At 48.4% G+C, this 17,679-nt stretch overlaps 1 protein-coding gene across 9 annotated transcripts in view; it reads left to right on the top strand.

Annotated features, from left to right (window-relative positions):
* The window catches only part of LOC105092372 (F-box-like/WD repeat-containing protein TBL1X), a 201,533-nt gene that overhangs the window by 59,736 nt on the left and 124,118 nt on the right, over positions 1–17,679 (top strand). For all 9 annotated transcript variants that reach the window (XM_064482602.1, XM_064482600.1, XM_064482599.1 and 6 more), the window contains exon 2: positions 15,454–15,527. The gene's annotated coding sequence lies outside the window, so the exon portion shown is untranslated. The remainder of the gene's footprint in view (positions 1–15,453; positions 15,528–17,679) is intronic.

Below are 17,679 nucleotides of genomic sequence, written 5' to 3'. Positions count from 1 at the left end.
GGTTGTAATTTCCTGTGCGCTGCGGCATGTATCTCGGTGATGTTGGTGGCAGTGACATTAAGACCAAGGGGCCTGTTTTCTTCTGCTCAACGGTCCAGACTAGAGGTGATTTCTTATTTTCAAAATGTAGTTTACCACGTTCTGAGTTTTACTGTGGCAAATCTCAGCAAAATGTTCTTTTGTATGTGTAAGCTGGTTATGTTGCAGTGTTCTCCGTTACACCCTCCTAGTACAGAAGCAGAGGTGGAAAAAGGAGGGGGCCCTTACGTGGACGTGGAGTCACCAGCAATTCAGAGGAAGAGCTGTGTTGGCCTGTGATAGTTTTTGGAAATGCTTGTGCTCCGCATTGTTTGTGGAGAGGATATGGGATATTTCTCCATGTCTAGCTTTGACCGTGGAACTTGAGAAAAGAATGTGGATTGGTGGTGCCAGCGCTACATAAGCACATGCTCTGCCTGGTGCTCAGCTGGCTCCGGAGTCGTCGAGACAAGTACAGGCTCTCCCTCGTCGAACCTTAGCTCCTTGGGGGGGGGCGGGCGAGGTGCTGGTGGCCCCCATTGCCGGGGCAGAGCTGGAGTGAAGCTATGGGCATTGGCGCCCTGGGAAGGGCCTGCTGGCCGTGTGGATGCGAAGCCCTTAGCTGAGGGAGGAGGTGAGGTGTGCGGGGCCCCAAGTGGGCAGGGCCACGTCGGGCCAAGCCGGGCCCAGCTTGCCCAGGGGTCCCTGATGGGGCCTTCGTTTGGGGCTGTAAATCTTGTGGTTGCATTTCTCTTGGCTTCGAGGTCATGCATTTCTGGTTTGGGTGTTTTGGGAAAAGGGGTAGGAAGCATTTGGGGCCTTGGCTGACCCCACAGTCTTTGAGGACAGGAGCACACCTGGCCATGATGTGCAGTGGAAGGGGCCGTGGGCTTGGGCTCTGTGATGAGGAGAATCATCCAGCCTCGGTCTGTTTATCTGTGATTTGGGCATAATGGTCCACGTGCAGATTAAATGAGGTGACTGACAGCTCAGAAAGCATTTGTGTGCCGTCTGGGGTCCCACTCCTGTAAGTGGGAGCAGCCGGCCCCGCGCCCCGCTTCTGCTCTTGATATACCGCTCTGGCCTGAGCGCCTGCATTGACAGCTGGAGCCCAGGCCTGCCTCCCTGCTCCCTTGGCCACAATCCTCTGTAATTACTAGGGGCCGAGGGGCAGCACCGTGAGCACAAAGTACCGAACCAGGCAGAATCGCCGGGATTTACTTAAAGCAAAGAAAGACGGCTGCTCCTGCGGGCCAGCGCCGTGAATGTGAGCGCCGCTGTCAGTCACTGCTCCCGCCACCACCGCCCTGCTCTGTGTTGTGTTCACACTCCAGACTCTTCTCGTTTCTCATGTTGGTCCTGATCTGCGTGGTAGGCAGAGGAATGGCCCTGGAAGGACATCTCAGATCCGATTCTGGAGCCTGTGAATGTGATGTCTCATGGCAGAAGGGACTTGGCGGGTGTGATTCTGGAAACTTGGGATGGGGAAGTTGTCTTGAGCCCAGTGTCACCACAGAGCTGCGTCTGAGTGGAAGCAACAAGGAGGCGGTGGGTCAGGCTCAGAGAGAAGGTGTGTCCAGCAAAGCAGAGGTCAGAGCGGTGCGCGCCCGCGGACCAAGGAGGGTGGGCGGCCTGGAGGAGCTGGACTGGGTCAGGACCAGAATCTCCCTGGAGCCTCCAGCAGGAGCACAGCCCTGTGACCTGGGGCGGACACCTGACCTCCAGAACTGTCCCAGAGCCAGGCTGTGTTGCTTAGAGCAGCTGAGCCTGTGGTCATTTGTTACAGCGCCGTTGGGAACAAAGACACGGGATACGTTCAGCGCTGCTGGGGAGGGGCTCCGGCTGCCAGGTCCGGTGAGTCAGGCCCAGGGCCTGGCTCCTTCCTCCAGCAGGGAGAATGGGGCACGGCCTGGCTGCATTTGTTTGCTGTTTTTGTATCCTAATTCTGCTCCTGTGACACGTGCTGCTAAGATTGACCCAATTGGACCGTGTTCTTTTGCAAAATTCTGTTTATAATGATAGTTCAATCCGAACTGGGCGAGTGTTTTCACAGGTATGAGAGGACGCGAAAGCGCTTGTGTTCTGCCCATCTTCTCAGCAGTGCTGAACTCCACACCGCCTGGAAAAAGCCCTGCAACAGCTGTATTAGCTACTGGGCAGTTTGGAAAAGTATCTTTCACCGTCATTCTCAAAGCTTTTGTCATGTCTGACAACAGAAAATGGAATTTCTTAATCCACTTACGTTGAATTTAAAACCCACTTAAACCGGGGGCTTCAGGTGTTAGGATTCTTGAGTCCTAATGAGCAGATAGTCTATTGAGTTGTGTCTGCTGGCTTCTGCTGTGACTGTAACAAGAAATGTTGTAGGATTTCAGTCTTCGTCTCAAACCAGCTGAAAATCATGTTATGTGTAAATGTGACTTTTTATTCAAGAAAACTTACTGTTCAGGTATAATTTGAATGAGAAAGCCTATCTACAGGCCTCCTACCAACTTAAATTATGCAATTACGTGTTTGACATTAGAGGCAGTATACCTGTTTAAATCCTTTGTATCCAGGCAAATGAAGCGTTTTTTGTTTTTTTTTTTAAGTTGGAAGTTGTCTCCATTTTTCTGATTGTATGGAAGCAATGTAACTATATATTTTGTTGAACACTTATGCGTACATACATAGGAAAATCTTTGCTTTAAGGATATCAGAGAGGTTCTTTTAAAAAAACAGCTTTACTAAGCCATAGTTGACATACAAAAATCCACCTGTTTAAAATGAACAATTCAATGATTTTTCGTAAATTTACAGAGCTGTGTAGACATTACCAAAGTACAATTTTAGAACATTTACCACCTAAAAAGAATCCCTCTGCCCATTGGCAGTATTTCCGTCCACGTGAAGCGCCCAGCAACCATTAATCTCTTTTGTGTCTCTATGGATTTGCTTGTTCTGGACATTTCAAGTAAACGGAATCGTACAGTATGTGTCTTTGGTGTGTGGCCTCTCTCACATTGTGTAACGCTTTAAGAGTTCATCCATGTTGTGGCCTGAATCAGTGCTTCACTCTTTCTTCCTGCTGAGTGATACTCCATTGTTACGAATATACCATGTTTTGCTTATCCGTCCCCTAGCTGATGGGCATGTGGGCTGTTTCTACTTTTTAGCTGTTATGAATAAACTACTGTAAATGTTAGTGTACAAGTTTTTGTGTGGACATAAGTTCTCAGTTCTCTTGGGTGTATTTCCTCCAAGGGGAATTGCTGGGCCATATGGTGGCTGTGCTTCCCGAGGACCCGCCAGACTGTTTTCCAGAGTGCCTGTGCCATTTTATGTTCCTCCCCACAGCGTGTGAGCATTCCAGTTTCTCCACATCCTCACCAGCACTTGTCATCATCTCTCATAGAACTTTCTGAATCTTGGTAATAACACCTAGAGTGTTGCTTGTTGAGTAGGAAGTTAGGGGTTTGACCACCTGCTTTGGAGACCATGAGCTCCTTGAAGAAAGGGGCTGGGCCAGCTTTCTGTGTCTGCAGTATCATGAGTGTCAGGCCAGCTTTTATGTCTCTGCGTATCAAGAGCATCTTTTAAAGCCTGGTCTGAGCAGATGGGGGAATAAAGGAATGAATGAGCGATGCCCAGCAGAGAAAGGACCCGTGGGCAGTGAGGTTCCTGGGGCTTGCGGGGACTCAGGGCTCAGGCACAAGGGTGAGTCTTGGTTCTGTGTCGTTTATACCCTGGAGGCTTTATCCTCAGGACCTAAGTTCCCAGATTGAGCACCACCCTTTCCCAACCCTTTATTCTTCATCCTCTGTTCCTGAAGCTCCTGCTCAGAGACTCAGCTGCGTTCTTGAGGGCCAGGCTGGGGTGTGAAGCATTGGGAGCCAGAGTGCAGGTTTTCAGAACGGAAGTCCTCGTGGAGGGACCAGATCGCATGACCCTGTGGCACTGGAGGAACCACAGGGGAGTGGGAGCAGGACGCTGAGGAGAGTGAGGCCCTTGGAGTGACAGGATTCAGGGGGCGCTCACTCTCGGGCTCTCCCCTTGCACCCCCTCATCCCGCCCTGGGTGACAGGTGTCCTGCTGCTTCGTTCTGCCAGGCTACCGGGATCGGTTCTGCAGCTCCTTGTCTGAGGTGCTGTGCAAACCGCAGGCGGATTGCTCTGTGAGCTCCCTGACGCCCAGAATTCTCTCTTAAAGGGATTGTGAGATGTCGACAGTCACAGGGCAGAGGGCAGAGTGCTGCGGTGTGACTAGCACAGCAGGAGCTCCACAGAGAGCAGGGGTATATGCTTCCATGGCCGCTGTCAGTGTGACAAGGACCGCAAACAGAGGGGCTCAAAACATCACACGTTTCTCATCCCCCAGTTCTAGAGGTCACAAGTCCAAAACGGGTCTCCCTGGATGAAAACTGAGGTGTCTGCAGGGACACCTTCTTTTCTGGAGGCTCTTGGGAAAATCTTTTTTTTTTTTTTTTGTTTCATTTTTTGTTTTTTCCAGTTACCTTTTCCCTCTCCTAGAGTCTGCCTGTGTCCCTTGGCTCCTGGCTCTTCCTCCTTCTTGAAAGCCAGCCACAGTTGAGTCTTTCTCAGTCACTTTGCTGACACCGCCTCTCCTGAAACCCTCTTCTCCATTGGACAGACCCCCCGATTACTCTGGGCCGCCATGTAATGCAGGGTGATGTCTTTCTTTAAGGTTGAATTAGCCCCCCGAGGTCCGACTGCACACTCCGTGCCATGGGGCGACCGCAGTCACAGGCTCTGGGGTTAGGAGGGCCTCAGCTTGGGTGACAGGGGCCTGATTCTGCTGCACAGATGGTGCTGGTTACGGTATTGTAATCGTTTATTCCTGAAATGCTGTTGGCCCCCGCCGCCTGCTTTCCTGGCTGTGCAGGAACCAGCACTTCAGCAGGAACAGCGAGGAGCTGGGTTTGTTTTCCCGAGCAGTCGTGTCATCTGTTACATATTTCTGAGGGACAACGTGGGATCAGACCTCTGCTTTAGGAAGATTCATGCAGTTTTGTGGATTTTCAGGGGGAAAGTTGAGGCAGAGGGAAACCGTATGCAACCTCAAGAGGCACCATGTAGGTGGGTGGCACTGGCGTGGAGAGGTCATGTAGGGACACTGTGGGCTTGAAGTGACTAGTCTTGGTGCCTGATGGATGGATGGGAAGGGGTCGGGAAGGGCAAGGAATGAGTCCAAATGGGAGCAGCGAAGCCTTGAGCCTGGGAGTGAAGGGTAATGATGGGTGAGCCAGAGGAAATAGTGAAGAGACTGGAGGAGATGGATGTTTACCTTTGAAATAGTGTCCTTTGGGGGCTGGACATGGAGATACGAAGCAGGCGGAGGAAAGGGAAAAAATGCCTTGGAAAGAGCTTCAGCGTTTTGGGCAAGAGGGCCACCACGTTGGATGACGTTCCATGGGAACGGAGCTAGAGAAGGGAATTCAGGGGCGGGATGTTGGGGAAATGCCTGTGTCTCATGCATCGAGGATGAAGGGGAACCAGGGAAAGGATCTGAGAAAGGGGGTAGTTCGACACAGGAAAAGAATGAAAATTCCTAAATTCATTCACTGCGTGTTGACGAGCGGCTCCACTCAACCAGGCACGGGGGCACTAAAAGCCCACGCAGCTCCTGCCCACGTGGAGTGTGTGGTCCAGCTCGACAGCTCTGGACCCGCTCCCGTGGTTGAGGGAGGCCACGGCACAAGCCGGGGAGCAGGGGGCTGGAGGCACAGCCGTGCCAGATGCCCTGACGACTGGGAAGGATGAGGCTTGGTCATCCCGTTTGTTGACTGTGTGGAAGGAACTGATTATTTCATGACAGCAGAGGGAGGACGCTTCCTTTGACAATTCACATGGTTCTAACCAAGGGCCATCACCCTCACTGCGCTGCGTTGGGGTCTGCAGGTTTAGTTAACTCACTCTCTGTGCAGAAACCTTCGCCTGGGACCTTGGCATTCCTAGTTTGTTGTTCTGGAACCTCTGGGTTGATGATTTGTCTCTGATACCTACAGTAGCCATGTAATTTCTTGTCCAAATTGGGACACTTTAGAGAGAGAAAGGCAGCACTGCTCATAATGACCTGGAGACAGTGGGGATCAACCAGGATTGTCTCAAGTGAGAAGACAGGTGAATGTGTTACTGTTCTGAAATAAAGGTAACATTTAGCTCATGATGTTTTTCCTGAAATTCTCAACTCAAACTTGTGGGAAAGTTTTAATGCCAGGTATTTTGTGTTTATTTCTGAGGAAGCCTGGAAATGTGTCTGTACACACAGCAGGCACTGTTCCCGTGTTGTGTGCTGCTCTCATGCAAACCTCTGCAGACCCTGTTGTGATGAACAGAAACAAGAAATGTCAGAGGCATCATTGACTTTAGTGCCGTTACCTAGTCTTGCCATTGGGAACCTTTCCCTTAAATATTAGGCAGTAAAGTACTGCTAGTGTAGGTGGTCCGCAGAAGTTTTTGACAGTTAAAAAATGGTTCTCCCTGCTTTACTGAGGCATCATTTGCAAGAGCAAGGAATTGAATGCCATGGTGAAAGATCGAAGTATAATCTAGCCCAGTGGGTTACTAGGCAACCACTAAAAGCAATATTGCAGAAGTGGTGTATTTATTGGCACCAAAATGTGTTTACGATATAGTGTAATATGTTTCTGTGACCCCAAGAGACCCACAGCCCAGTTGGGACTTGGAGCACTGCTGAGACACATCCTTGGAGTAAACCAGGCTGTCGGGAGATCTGCATGCTGCTAACATATCGTTAATCCACTCATGAATTTGATTTATGTAGCTGTCCCTTGGTGCTGTACACTTACCTAACATTGAGGGCTATTTCAAGAAGCGGCCCGGTGAAAATCTCTCCGATAGCATTTACGGAGGCTGGAGTTGTCCCGAGTGCACTGTTCGTGCTCTGGGATCCGTGGGAGACGTTCCTCCCCTGTGTCAAACCCTAGAAACTGTGTTTTTGATACTTGTATGTTCTTCAGTTTTTGGATACTGTAAATCAGGCATACAATCATACATGTTTCTTTGAATAGATGTCTAGGAAACTCAGAATCTGATTTATGTAGTTCCCTTCCAACTGAAGTAAAGTTTTATGTGATGGCGAACTTTGAGTACTGTCCTCACCTTTCAGCTTTATCTCATTTTTTGTGCCATTGTCTTCTGTTTGCCCTGATTTTCACAGTTAATTATTTTATTTTTGCTACTGTGTGTGTGTGTGGGGGACCTCCCCTCAAATCTTTTTCTTCTTTTCTTTTCCCAGGTGGGAAATTATGAAGTATTTTTGTGAATAAGAGAGCACTGTGGCTTCTGGGAAGTTGCTGGCCTTCAGTGGCTTTTGAATTCTGATGCACTAGCGGCATCTTCTTTTAATCTGGCAGCTTCCTGTTGAAGTCTGTCCATACAAAGTGTATGTCTAAATTTAGTATGACGAGGGCTATCAAAAGCAGCTGGTGAGCAGACCCTCACCAAAGTTGAGCTTTCTAGGCCTTGCAAACCTGAAAATTAAAAGATCTTTTAAACCAATTTATGAAAGAAAGATTCATGCGAGTTAACAAAGGTCCTGAATCATTTAATTTTACTGGGAAAAAAAAACATTAAAAAAATTCTTGTCCTTAAAGATGCATTGAATGAAGCGGAAATTCTTTTTCTGTCTCCATCAGGGTGTTGGAGCCATTTCCTCTAAACTTCATTGAAAACTGGCTCTCAGAGCCTTCCGTATGTTTCATAACTTTAGTTGAAAAGGAGGAAGTGAAACCGAGGTCTAAGGTTTTACAAGTCGCTCCTAAACAAGAATAAAGAATTAGTGCAGGAAGATTAGCTGTTCCTCAGTATATGAGAAGGAAAGATCTGGAGTGACTTTTCTGGATCAGTGCAGGGCCTCGGCTGTTCCGTTAATAACAGCCAGGAGTAACAGCCTCTGAGTAACAGCTTTGCTGTGTGTCTGACCCACAAGGTCGCTCTTCCTCCCGCCTGCCATGTAAAGTAGGCGTCCTCATCGCGTCTTTACTGGAGAGGCACCCACAAGGCTCACGGGTTCTTGTCTGGGACCACACGTGCGCCTGGTGACGAGGCTGCCAGCTGATTCCAGATCGTGTGGACTACATCCGATGCCTGCGTGGTGTTCACAGTGTGCCAGGGAGGGCTCTCTGCCCTGTCCGCATATGCGCGGTGGTGTCCACCCCTTGTGTCGTTGTGAGGATTCTGTTAGTTATCTGTCCCCTTTGTACAGATGAGGACCTGGGGGCCCGAGGAAGCCTGGCCCAAGGGGAGGATTGTCGCAGCCCTTCTGGCCCCAGTATCTGTGCTCTTAGTCACCAGGCCGACTGCATCCCAGGTAGGATAACAGAACGTGTCCACATCACCACCAGCAGAGGCTCTGATGACAAGGGCTGTCTCCGTTCTCACTTTCATTGTGGCACCAGAGGGGTGGGCCTGGAGGGGGTGCCCCGGCAGCCAGGCGTGGGTTCCACAGGGAGCTTGCAGAGAGGGCAGGACGGACAGGTCACGTGGAGATGCTACCGGCGACGCAGTTCTCGGGCTCCGACGCCTGGGTTCTCTCAAAGGCGCGAGGCTGGGGAATGTGAAACCGGTTGGGGGAGCTTGTTAACTGTGCGGGCAGGACAGTTTGGGTGGAGGGGTGTTGGACCACTCAGAGTCCGTGGTGGTCTCGAGGCAGATGTGGATGGATTGGAGAGGCACTGAAAGCTGAGCTGCCGGGCCTTGGTAGTGATGAGTTTGAGAGTGTCGGGTGTTTTTGTTTTCGTTTTTAACTTTAATTTTTATTTAGGACAGCTTTCTGATGTCCTACATATGGAGGTGACACTTGGAGAAGCACTTGGGTTTGTGAACAGGACTGTGTGTATGTGTGTGCGCCCGTGTGTGTGTTAATACTCGTTGAATTAGCTCATCATTGACATTGGTGTCCTAGATTTTGAGGCCTTCATGTAAGCAGAGTTGAATTTAATTGTTTTTCTAAAGGGCTTTGCTTGCTGTGTTGTTAAAGGAAATTGAAGACGCTACAATTGGCCTTTCCAGGTCAGGGGGGAATAGGATGTGTTTGGAAATCGTAGAAACTAAAACACGCACACCAGGACCATATGGTGTTCAGAGCCTTCTGTCATAATTTCAGTGAATAAATAATGTGCTTGACAGTCAAACCTAAAAGTGTGCTGAATGCTGATTGCAGACTTGGAGATGGCGCTTTGGGAGATGAGGAAGAGATTAATCAGGATTCTTTCATACCTCCTGATGCCCTCACGTGTCATCTCTTAACCGGAACCTGTGTCATGTGAAGATTATCTTTATCATTTGGTGTCGTATCTGTGGGGAGAAATTCAGATCACTATTGATGGACAATTTGCTGAATCAGAAAGAGCATGTTCTCCTAATAGTTTATCATCTTTAAATGTTGTGATTCTTTTTCTCTAACCAAATAAAATTTCATGCCACTAAATAAAATTTAATGCTTGGAAACCAATATTGTGTGACCAGTAGCTTATTAAAATTTGCCATGGGCTTGTTTTTTCCTGTTGACATTAGCTCTGGGTGGATTATATAACTATAAGCCCAGTTGGGTCATATTACTCCCCTATCTCGTACCAGATTTCCGTGTGACAGGTCCTGGCTTGTCTTTACGTGGAATTTATTTGGCGTATCATGGTGTGAGTTGAGAGTGCTTTCCATTTGTCGTGTGTGACGTATGGTTGACTGCGGGCGTGGGCTGGTGGGTGGGTGGTACAGGTGTGCAGACGCGTGCACTCAGACGGTAATACGCATTCACAGTATTGATTTTGGCAGTTCTGAAAGCATGAAATACTTATTGGCGTCATAATACATGAAGGAAGAAACAAGTTTTATAATGTCTTGGTTAGTGTCTCTTTTTCTCCTTATTTGAGTAACTCATACTTTTACACTGAACTTGTAAAACCTACAAGCATAATAAAATGTCATTTTACAGGAACGAATGGATATTAAATGACTTATCCGAAGAGAAGATGAAAAAAATATGTTTCCCCATTGAGCGTTAAAAATGAATGATGTTTCCAGCATATTTATTTCCCTATACCTACAGTGCGGGTAGGTTTATTTTTCTTAAAAGTTGAAAAAGGAATAGTGACTTCCTTTCCGTTGCGATCTGCTCTTTGTTAGAGACGCACACCTGCGACAGGCCGGCTGTCCTCCGCCCTGAGCTTCAATGAAGGTGGCTCCGACGAAGCGGCAGGCTGGTCGCCTTTTTGGTGGGTGCACAGCACTTGTGCGCTTTGGTTCTGTTCTGTTTTCTGTCTTGGTGATTGTTCATAGAGTGTCTGGATAATACTTGTGCTGTTTGTGACATTTGTTGAGTGAGTAAACGAATGAACGAATGCACAGAGAAGGCCCTGGGGTGCTGTTTCTGTCCCCTGAAGCGCCTGCTGTGTAGAAGTAGTGCTTCCTACCCGAGCGCGTGGGAGGAACCATGTCCTTCACCCCCGTGTGGTGGGCTGAGCGCTCTCTGACTGCAGTTGCGGGGTGGCATTCAGAGAAGTTTCCATCAGCAGCTTACCAGTTATCTGTCCTTGTGTCTCGTAATTTTTAATGATACAAGTACAAAACGGATTCCTGTTTGGGAAGGTACCTTCCTTTCTCCCCTCAGATGAAAGAGGGACATCAGTTGCCCTCTTTACGCACTAGGTGTGATAAAATCTGTTCTTAGGTGCAAAGGGATGCTTCTGCTTGTGTGATATCATTCTAAAAGGTCCTCAAGTTCTTATGAGGAAGGAGGCCGTAAGGAATTACATCATAGAAATTCTTACTGGAAATAGTAACGGCGGGGATTTAGACCTTGGTCTCAATTTTTTCTTCTAAACTTGTGTTCAGTATCATGTTAGAGTTGTGCTAAAGGTACTGATTTTCCTTTGTTGTCTTTTTTTCCTGTTTGTCATAGTCTTCAGATTTGTGCTGTCTCATGGGAGCCACTGGCCACATATGACTATTTAAACTTTAATTAAAATTAAATAAAATTTAAAAGTCAGCTCCTCAGTTGTACTAGCCACATTTCAAGTGCTGAGTTGTCACATGTGACTGAGTGGATAACTTACTGGACAGTGAGGATACAGGGCAGAAAGTTCTATCAGATAGATGAGATATGGTTATTCAGATCTTTGCCTAATAATTATTCCAAGAAAGACAGGGGAAAAAAATCTCGAATCTGAAGAAGAGAGAAATTTCCAGACTAGAATAAAAATTAAGCCCATCAAAAAAAATTACTACATAAAGAAGGCTCATCATTATGCCATTTTAGAAAATTATGAATAAAGGCAGTATCTAAGCACTTTCTGGATTGAAAAGAATCATATGAAGGATCTGGAATCAGAATGACATCATTTTTCTTAAGTTGGAACACAGACTGAGGTTTGAATTCTGGCAAATTTATTTTCAGTCAGAATTTGAAGTCATTCCCTCACTAGTTGTTCATTAAGAATCGCATAAAGATGTTTGTACATGTTCAGGATGTTGGTAGAATTCAGCTTTCATACATCACTTCTCAGGAAGCTACTAGGGAATATGTCCCATCAAAACGAGAGACTAAACCAAGAAAGGGGAGATTTGGGGTCCTGGAAACAGAAAGAAGCAGAAGGAATTCTGAAGATGCTGGTGTGGTCTCGGGGCATCTGCTCAGTAGCAAACTTAACTCTGACAGGCACACACAAGAGACCAGAAGTTTCCAAAGGAAAGTCTGGTGTGTGTATATATCTGAGAGTTGGGGGATGGGGTATGATGTACATTGGAGCTGACAGATTATTGGAGTGAAAAATTAAATTGAAAGATTGTGGAGTGTTGGAAGAATTACCAAAGAAAACAAGAACAGAGGCGACTAATAATCCCAGGAAAATTTAAGAGTTGCATAAGAAAGGAATCATAATCACACTGTACTGCTTGCTCAGCGGTGCCCATTCCATTGACAAAATAAAATGTGTAGAGTTTAGGTTTAACCAAAAAATGTGATGCTGTTGGGGAAATGTGGGAGGGTAAGCACAGAATCAGTGATGGGGATTTAAACAACCAAAAATCCTTGTTCATATGTGAGAAAATCAAGTAATATCTGAAGTTCATAGGATATATTATAAGCTGCTTATTTAAGAACATGGAAGTTTATACCAGAGAGCACCGTCAGTAAGAAAAATTGTTCTAAGACTTGAGAGTGGTTGCTTTGGGAAGTAGAATGGGGGCTAAATGGTGCTAGAAAGCTTGCAATTAAATAGAGGAGTCTTTTGCTTCACCTGTGTATGTGTATTACTTTGGAAAGAATAAAAATTGTTTAGAAAATCAAAGTATATGCCTTCTATAAAATTATAGAAATTTTAGTATGGTTCTAATTAGGGGTTCTCAACCTAGGGGATACTGACACTTGAGCCAGATAGTTCTTCGTGAAGCGTGCCTGTGCTGTGTGCTTGGGCAATTTAGCTGCATCCCTGGCCTCACTAGATGCCAGTGGCATTCTTCCCTGACTCCCGACAACTTGAAGTGTTTCTGGACATTGCCTGGCATCCCAGGGGGTGGGGAGGTGGGGCAGAATCAGTCGCATTTGAGAACCACTGATTTAAAGGATTTAAAATCTGATATTTAGTGAGTCGTCTCAATATATAAAAATGCGGGGCAGCATTGGTAGTGCAGGAAACAGCAGCTTTGTCGCACAGAACCTGAGCCCCTTACGGAACCAGCCAAGTGGCTGGGGGCGCTGGGGCGCTCTGACACCCCGGTCCTCATGCTGCAATGTGTCTTAGCCTCGGCTCTTCACCCGGTTAATTCGGGGCTCACTAAAAAAAGAAAAGGCCTCAGGAGGAAACCGTAGCTCCTCTGTCACACTCAGTGACTTCAGAAAACATATTTTAGATTTTTCACATTATTTTCATGATGGTACAACTTGGATTTTTCCAGAGCGGAAATACTAATCATTATGGCAACTTGGAAAAAAATTGCACTCTTTGGATCTATTTCTGTGCTCTGTTGGCTGCAGGACAGAGATACATCCCTCCTTCCTCCCTGCCTCCCTCCTTTCCTCCCTTCCCCAGCAACTCTTTTGCAAGTTCTTGGTTCAGTTACTTGCAAGGTGTCTTCTCTTAGAATTTACAAAAGGAAGTCAACAGGAAAATGGTTCCTCAGATTTTTTTTGATGTGGATGAAACCTCATAAATAATTTAATACCCTCATTTCACAGCTGAGGAATCTCTGGTCCAGAGAGAGTTTCGTGTAATTAATTAGGAGCAAAGTGAGGCCTGTAACTCTGCTCTTCTTTTTTTTTTTAAAAAAACGTTTTCATTTTTTTAAAACACACCATATGTGCACAGTGATGCTGTGGAAGGGAGACGGGCAGTGGGGCGGCTCAGGCCCCTGGCATAGTCTGCCAGCACTGTCATAGCGTTAAGGGTTCCGAGCATCATCTATGGTTGTGGGGTGGGTGGGGGCACTTCCTTGTAAGTGTAGAGAAAATGAAGAAAAAAAAAAAGGCAGCAAGTGTGTCTATTATCTTTTCATTAGGTGCTCCTTAACCCCACTTCCTGATGGTACCCTTCCTGAGGGGAGAGGTCTAGTGGACGCAGGAGTGGGTCAGACAGGGAAGCCCCTTGGCTCCCACCTTCTGTCGTCCTGGTGGCCTTGGAACCGGTGTGCACCACCCTCACATGGTGACTGAGAGTGAAGTTGGTCCCTACTGGTCAGGCAGCCCCTTCGTCTTCCCTGAGCAGCCTTCCAGTCCTCTGCTGTCAGCCCTCCCTTCCCAAGCACCATGAACGGGTACCCCACCATTTTTGGAAACCTCTGTGCCCTTCTCTTGCTCCCGTTCATTGCCTCTGGCACCCCTCGAGCTGCAGCCCCTTTCTCTTCCTCCTCACCTGCCTTCATGCGCCAGCAGGAGTGCCGCCTCCTCTGTGAAGCCTGTCTAGATTTCTTCCAGGCATCGAACATGTGCAGAGAAGATGGCGTGCGTGATTACTTGTCCTATCAGTATCGGCTGGTCCCCCTTGTCACCCATCTCAGCAGCAGCTATTTGCTGATCTTTCCTGACTTCCGAGAGACGGGCTGTCAGTAGGTGCCAGGGACACCACCCCGTTCTGGATTCCCTCCTGCCTCCCTGCCCTTCCCCCCTGTGTCTCACCAGCTCCTTCTCCCCAGGGCTCCATCCTCAGCTCACAGTCCTGAGACCATTGGGTCTCAGCGGGGCAAGTGTGCCGTCCAGGGGACACTGGGCAACATCTGGTGTCAATTTTGGTTGTCACCTTGGGTGGAAGACGGGGATTGCTCCTGGCACCTAGTGAGAATACCCAGGATGCTGTTCAAAATCCTGCAGTGCACAAGGCAGCCCCACCACAGCGAACGGTTTGATCCAAAGCACCGGCAGTCCCAGGGATGAGAAACCCGGCTTTCGGCACTTGCATCCCGGTGCAAAGCTTCAAAGGTCTCGGTTACAGGAGGCCTCCGCTCCCACTTGCTCAGACCCGTGTTTAACTACCTAGTTAACGGTTGGCTTGGAGAGCCACCGGGCATTTCAGAGTGAAGGCCGTACAGAAGTCTGGATTTGTCCTCGGCCCAGCCTTCCTGCATCTTGGGCACTGGCACCACCTTCCGAATGTTGCTCAGGCTCTGAACCTGGATGTTGTCCTTGCTACTTCTGTCCCCTCACCTGCCGACATCCGCTCTACCCCGGAGCCCTCCAGACCACACCTCCAGCACACCTGAGACCTCGTCGTGTCTCCCCATTGCACCTCGCCTTCCCGCCAGCACTGCGCGGGCCCCTTGCATCTCTCTACTAAGCAAGAGCTTCTTTGCATTTTGTTCTAGGCACGATGGGGGCCTCTGAAGGGTTCTTAAGTAGAAGCATGTTCAGATTTTATTTTCTCCTTCAGTCTGGTGCTGAGTGAAGAAAGATGAAGAATGGATCAGACCCCTTTCCGAGGGCAGCAGAGTCCTCCATGACCGGGTCCTCCTGTCTCTCACTTTTGCAGCCTGGCCCACTGGCCTTCCTCCCTGTCACCGAGATCCTTCTCACCACAGGACGTTTGCACTTGCTGGCCACTTGCTTTTGGCCCCATTCGAGCACTTCCCCTCAAAGAGCTGTGTTTTCACCTAGCATGTTAGGAAGATAGAGAAAAATGAGCCCATCCTGAGAACTGAGCAGCTGATTGATTCAGTTGTTGGAATCCCCTGGTGTGATGGTGATTGGTGCTGAGATAGTGAGTCTTGAACAGATCTCTGTGAACAACCTCGCTGTATGCTTTACATGGACTTGGAAGCCTGAGAGTCAGTGACGAAGTTTGTCTACCCTCTGACAGCATTACTATTTCAGCTTCACGAGAGCCCCCGAATTCAGAAATCCGCCTGCTTCTGGAACAGTCGAGAATGTGCTTTGAGATATATTCGGTGACATTTCTTGCCTTACTTTGGGTATTTTTTTCATTGACAGGTAACTGAAGACAGAAGACAGGTCTAAAAATAAACCCCAGAAGGAAGAAGGGATTTGCCTGCATTTGACTCTGAGTAAGTGAAATTGTAAAATGTATTTCTTATTCCATAACGAGTATCTTGTCAGCCTCTCCGTATTTTCTGCGCTTAAAAATGAACCATTTTTGTGTTAGGTTTACGTGCCAGAAACAGTGATTTCTCAAGATTCCTTGTAACAGGTGATTTGCTAACAGAAGAATGCTGTATATCTGCTTCAGCACTTCATAACAAACTCCTTTTTTATTTAGCTTCCGGAAGTCAGAAGTTTGAGGGAAGAGAAACGGAGGTGGTTATTAAAACGTGTGCTTTTGAGAGAAGCTCCGTTTCTGCTGTTCTTTCCCACGTCCCTGTCAGGTCCTTCTGACTCAGACGCCTGCCTGGTTCCTGACAAACAGAGGTTTCCGACTCTTGCGCGGATTACAGGTGTTGGCTGTGCCCCGCAGAATGTGTCTGGAGAGGACAGGCGGTGTGTCACTGCTTGTGGGCCAGCAGAGTTTTCAGTGCAGGCCTGTCTGGCACCCCAGTGAGGCAGCCCGGCCTGTGTGTTGGCCAAGGGGAGGCATTTTCCTTCCGACTGGGCCCCAAGTGGACTCCTGTCGGCAGAGAGAAGGCCGGGCCCCCTGGGGTCTGGAGCTGCCGTCTTGACTGCCGTGTTTCACCCTGTTTACGATGAGGCCTGGTTTGTACCGCAGCTCAGACCAGTTTGTGTGGAAACTCTTCCATTTCTGGGATGACCACGCATGGTGGAGTGTACTGAGATGTGTGAGATGCGTCTTGCTGTTTAGGGTGCGGCATTCCTGCCGGAGTGGATGGCTGTCCCGTAGGTATGCAGACTCCCCTGCTGCGGGGGTCCTGGGGCCGCCCGTGCTGGAGCAGCTGAGGGAGGCTGGTTTGGGTCTGGTGATGCATGGCATTTTGAGACCTACTGGAGGAGTGCATTCTAGATGGGCCACTCTGAGGGCAAAGGTGAGGAACCAGGAATAAGAAAGCTTTCTGTCTTTAGGGAAAAGTTGATAAGCTACCTGGTGGAATGCTGGGGAGTGCTGCGGGGAGGGTGCAGAGAAGGCGTAAGGAAAAGACAGGGAATTTGAACCGGACCTGTCTACGCAGTGCCCACGGGAGACCCGCTCTGATCCTCTTAGCGTCAGTGCTGCCATCTTCGTCTGCCTGGACGCACCTGACGGACACTCCCCACCAGGGTCGTTTGAAAGAGCACCAAGGATGACTCTTAGAACCAGCCCGCACAGTGAAGAGAAAACAGTAAATTATGGCAAAACACTCATGTCACACTTACCTGTGCCCGACACCGCCGTATTTGGTGACAACTTTATTGAGTGACAATTCACATAGCTGACAGTTCACCCATTTGAAGCGTGCAGCTGAGTGGTTTTTAGTATGTTCCCAGAGTTGCGCAGCCATCCCCACAATCCATTTTAAACCATTTCACCACTCCCCAGATAATTTCCTGCCCATTAGCAGTCACTCCCCAGTCCCGCCTCCTCCAGCCCCTGACAGCCACCAGTCTGCGTTTGGTGTCTGTGAGTTTGCGCACCCTGGATGTTTCTTATAAATGAGGTTGCACGGCTTGTGTTCCTTCTGACTGGTTTCCTTTACTCAGCTTAATGTTCTCAGGGTTCTCCCACCTTGTAGCACGTGTGAGTACTTCACTCCTTTTTATTGCCAAGTACTATTCCATGGTACGAGTAGGCCACATTTTGTTTCTCTGTGCAACAATCAGACACTTATTTTTGAAGCCTTCTATTTTGAAATGATGTTAGACTCCGCAAGAAGTTGCAAGAATAGTACAGTGAGTTCCCGAGCACCCTCCCCTACCAGTGATGACGTTGTGTGCAAAGATCCGGCCTTATCAAAAGTAGGACATAGACATTGCCAGCGCTGGCGCACAGGCAGACCTTATCTGGATTTCACCAGTGTTTATGTGCACGTGTGTGCGGGCACGCACATGTGGCAGTTGTGTGACGTGTAATCACACGTGCAGACGTGAGCAGCCACCACCATAGTCTGAGGCTGGACCGGACCGCTCCATCCCCGCGAGAACAGTTCATCATGCCTCCTCTGCAGGGTCACCCTCTCCAGCTCCAGGCCACAAGTGGGTCCTCCTTTCAAGACTTACATCAATGGACTCACCCCGCACGTGGCCTCGTGAGACTGCCTTTACTCACTCAGC

The sequence above is a fragment of the Camelus dromedarius genome, chromosome X (assembly GCF_036321535.1).
Source record: "Camelus dromedarius isolate mCamDro1 chromosome X, mCamDro1.pat, whole genome shotgun sequence".
NCBI classification, from domain to species: Eukaryota; Metazoa; Chordata; class Mammalia; order Artiodactyla; family Camelidae; genus Camelus; species Camelus dromedarius.
Note: the sequence above shows the minus strand (reverse complement) of the source record. Positions and strands in the feature narration are given on the sequence as shown.